The sequence below is a fragment of the Mobula hypostoma genome, chromosome 9, assembly GCF_963921235.1.
Source record: "Mobula hypostoma chromosome 9, sMobHyp1.1, whole genome shotgun sequence".
In the NCBI taxonomy this organism is placed as follows: Eukaryota; Metazoa; Chordata; class Chondrichthyes; order Myliobatiformes; family Myliobatidae; genus Mobula; species Mobula hypostoma.
This window is the reverse complement of record NC_086105.1, coordinates 131,948,589-131,953,349: the sequence shown is the minus strand read 5'-3', so window position 1 is coordinate 131,953,349 and position 4,761 is coordinate 131,948,589.

The window sequence follows — 4,761 nt, the reverse complement described above, 5'->3', positions numbered from 1 at the left end:
TCTACCTCACCATTTCCCCACAACTTATTTAACTTTTATGTACAGTGAATTCCAGTTAATTGGGATCAGTACATTTTGGCTCACTGTAGTGGCTGTCCCAGTTCATTGAGATAGTTAAAGGGTATAAAAAAAGATGAACTACCATTTAAATGAGCACCAATTTATGTATTCAAATGAGGTACAGAACAAATGAGAGCAACTACTGATACCTCTAAAGTACTATAAAACTATGTATTAGTTCATAATGGTTATCGATGGAGGAGTTCCTCTGTCACATTCATTTGATTGACTGTAAGTGAACAAAACCAGTACAGACACTTAGTGTAGATAATGTACTGCCTCATACAATGCTTTCGACAATTGCCTCCTCCAAATCTTCACTTTCATTGTAACATGATTGTCGATACCTTCGTGATTCCTAACGTGATGGTGGTGAAATTGTTTCATTTTCACTCGCGTGGTGTGACTAGTGCATTGAGCTGTATACATTTCAATGCAAGGAGTATCATAGGAAGGCCGGATGAGCTCAGGTCATGGATCAACACCTGAAATTATGATGTGGTAGCCATTAGTGAGACTTGGTTGGAGGAGGTGCAGGACTGGCAGCTTAGTCTGTTGTATTAGATGTGACAGAGCAGGAGGGATTAAAAGAGGAGGGATGGAGTTACTAGTCAGGGAAAATGTCACGGCAGTGCTCAGTCAGGTCAGACCAGAGAGCTCAACTAGTGAGGCGTTAAAGGTGGAACTGAGAAATAAGGAAGGTATCACTACGTTAATGGGGCTATATTACAGACCACCATCAGCTCTAGGGATTTCGAGGAACCAATTCGTAAAGAGATCACAGACTGTTGCAAGAAATGTAAGGTTGTTATAGGAGGTGATTTTAACTTTCCACATATTGACTGGGATTCCATACTGTAAAAGGACTAGATGGGATAGAGTTTGTCAGATATGTTCAGGAAAGTTTCCTTAATCAGTGCATTGAAGTCCCAGTGAGAGAGCATGCGATACTGGATCTGCTGTTAGGGAATGAGACAGGACAGGTGACTGAAGTTCGTGTAGGGGAACGCTTTGCATCTGGAGACCACAATGCCATTAGTTTCAAAGAGGTAAGTCTGGTCTGCAGGTTGACACTCTAAATCGGAGAAAGGCCAATTTTAATGGTATCGGAAATGATCTGGCAAGTGTGGATTGGGAGAGTCTGTTTTCTGGTAAAGATGTACTTGGAAAGTGGGAGGCCTTCAAAAATGAAATTTTGAGAGCACAAAGCTTGTATGTACCTATCAGAATAAAAGGTGAAGATAACAAGTGCAGGGAACCTTGGTTTTCAAGAGATATTGAGGCCCTGGTTTAGAGAAAAAAGGAGATGCATAGAAGGTAGAGGAAAGTAGGTACAGGTGAGGTGCTTATGGGGTACAAGAAATGCAAGAGAACACTTAAGAAAGAAATCAATAAGACTAAAAGAAGGGGCAAAGTTGCTCTAGCAGACAAGGTGAAGGAGAACCCGAAAAGATTCTGCAGATATGTTTAGAACAAAAGGATTGCAAGGGACAAAAATGGTCCTCTGGAAGACCAGAATGGTAATCCATTTGTGGAGCTAGAACAGATGGGGAGATCTTAAATGAATTTTTTGCATCTGTATTTACTCAGGAGATGGACACAGAATTTATAGAAGTGAGGCAAAGGGGCATCAACTTCATGGACCCTGTACAGATTCCAAAGGAAGGGTGTCTGCTACCCCGAGGCAAATCAGTATGGATAAATTCCCAGGGCCTGACAAGGCGTTCCCTTGGACTGTACGGGAGACAAGTGCAGAAATTGCCGGGCCCCCACAGAGATATTTAAAAGATTGGGGGATAGCCTATGTTGTTCCACTGTTTAAACAGAAACCAAGATATTATAGGCTTGTGAGTCTGACATCAGTTATGGGAAAGTTATTGGAAGGTTATCCAAGGGACTGGATATATAAGCATTTGGATATTCATGGGTTTGTTAAGAATAGACAACATGGCTTCGTGCATGGTAGGTCATGTCTAACAAATCTTATAGAGTTTTTTGAGGAAGTTACCAGGAAAGTGGATGAAGACAAAGCTGTAGATGTTGTCTACATGGACTTTAGTAAGGCATTTCACAAGCTTCCCCATGGGAAAATGGTTAAAAAGATACACTCGCTCAGCATTCAAGATGAGGTCATAAATTGGATTAGGCATTGTCTTCACACACTAAATACTGGTGGAACTCAGCAGGCCAGGCAGCATCTATGGAAAAAAGTTTAGGCGATGTTTCAGACCGAGACCCTTTGGGAGGTCCATGGAAAGTGGGGAGGTGGGGGTGGGAAAGATGTGCTTGGTGATGGGATCCTGTTGGAAATGGTGGTAGTTACAGAGAATTACATGCTGGATGCAGTGGCTGGTGGGGTGGTAGGTGAAGGCAAGCAAAACCCTACTCCTAGTGAGGCAGTGGGAGGACGGGGTGAGGGCAGATGTGGCAAAATGGAAGATATGCAGGTGAGGGCAGCATTGACGGTGGAGGAAGGGATGCCCCTTTCTTTGAAGAAGGAGGACATCTCCTTAGTTCTCTCCAGCCCTTTATTTCTTTCACCAATCGATTTCCCGGTTCTTTACTTCACTCCTCCCCCTCTCCTGGTTTCACCTATCACCTATCACCTATCACCTGCCTTGAATTTCTTCCTCCCCCTCCCATCACCTTCGTTCTATGAATTCTCATCTGTTTTCTTCAGTCCTGATGAAAGGTCTTGGCCCGAAATGTCGACTGTTTACTCTTTTCCATGGATGCTGCCTGGCCTGCTGAGTTCCTCCAGAGGGTGCTTGGATTTCCGGCATATGTAGATTTTCTCTTGTTCGAAAATCACATTTATGTGAGAATTGATGAAATCTATCTGAAATAACACCTAGAGAACTTGTCTCAGCTAATTAGCTTAACACCATTGCAATATGGAAATATTAATTTATTTAAAAGATAATGGCTCACAGAAACTGGGAACAATTATAAAAGTTCAAAAGTTCCAAGTAAATTTATTATCAAAGTATGAAAATGTTACCACATACAACCCTAAGATTCACTTTCTTGAGGGCATACTCAATGAAGGCATAATGGAATAACAACCATAATCAATGAAAGACTGCATCAACTTGGGCATTCAACCAGCGTGCAAAAGATAACAAACTGTGCAAATACAAAAAGAAAGAAATAATAATAATAAATGAATAAGCAATAAATATCAAGAACATGAGAGTTCTTGAAAGTGAGTCCATAGGTTGTGGGAACATTTCAATGATCGGGCAAGTGAAGATGAGAGTAGTCATCCCCTCTGGTTCAAGAGGCTGATGGTTGAGGGGTAGTAACTGTTCCTTAACCCTTGTGCTGTGGGTCCTGAGTCTCCTGAACCTCATTCCTGATGGCAGCAGTGAGAAGAAAGCATGTCCTGGGTGGTAGGGTGTCCTTGATCATGGATACAACTGGAGTCAAGAGGTACAAAGATACCTAAAGAATGTTCTCCCTCTGTACTGCATGGAGAGTCGGCTTCTGTTATGCACTTGAATCTACAGCCTTTCAAGGTTTCCCAAGTCCCCTTTCACCACTAAATTTTGAGTATTCTCCTCGTTTAGGAAATAGACTACCAAAGAGCATGACCATATACTTCCCAACACTATATTCCATCTCCCACTTCTTTGTCCATTTTCCCAATCTGTCTCAGAGCTGAGCATTCTGAGCCACTGAGCTGAACTAAAATGGCTACATTTACAGAGGAAGAATAATCTGGGGATTGTGTGAAGAATTACATTTATATCTCTACATGGGAGCTGCTGATTAAAAACTTATGAAGTGTAGTACCATCACGTGGGTAAATATTATCCAAAAGACCATAAGAACGTAAGACCACGGAGCAGAATTAGGCTGCTTGGCCAATGAGTCTGCTCTGCCATTCCATCATGGCTGATTTATTATTCCTCTCAATCCCATTCCCCTGCCTTCTCCAGATAACTTTGACACCCTGACTAATCACGAGCTTGTCAATCTCCGTTTTAAACACATTTAGTGACTTGCCCTCCACAACCATCAGTGGCAATGAATTCCACAGATTCACTACCCTCTGTCTAAAGAAAATCCTCCTTATCTCTGTTCTAAATAGACGTTCCTCTATTCTGAGTCTCTGCCGTCTGGTCCTAGACTCACCCACTCTACCTAGGCTTTTCAACATTCAATAGGTTTCAGTAAGATCCACCCCCACCATTCTTCTGAACTCAGGTGAGTATAGGCCAGGGCCATCAAGCGCTCTTCATATATTAACTATTTCATTCCTAGAATAATTCTCAAGAATCTCCTCTGGAGATTCCACTGAAATGACAGCACATCATTCTCAGATAAAGGGCTCAAAACTACTCACTATACTCCAGGTGCAGTCTGACCAATGCCTCAGCATAATATCCTTGCTCTTATATTCTAGTCCTTTCAAGGTTTCCCAAGTCCCCTTGCACCACTAAATTTTGAGTATTCTCCTCATTTAGGAAATAGACTACCAAAGTGCATGACCATATACTTCCCAACACTATATTCCATCTCCCACTTCTTTGTCCATTTTCCCAATCTGTCTAAGTCGTTCTGCAGACTCCCTGCTTCCTCAACACCACCTGCCTCTCCAACTAGCTTTGTATCATCTGCAAACTTGGCCACAAAGCCATAACTTCTGCCGTCCAAATCAATGACGTGTAACATGAAATGAAGCGGTCCAAACACTAA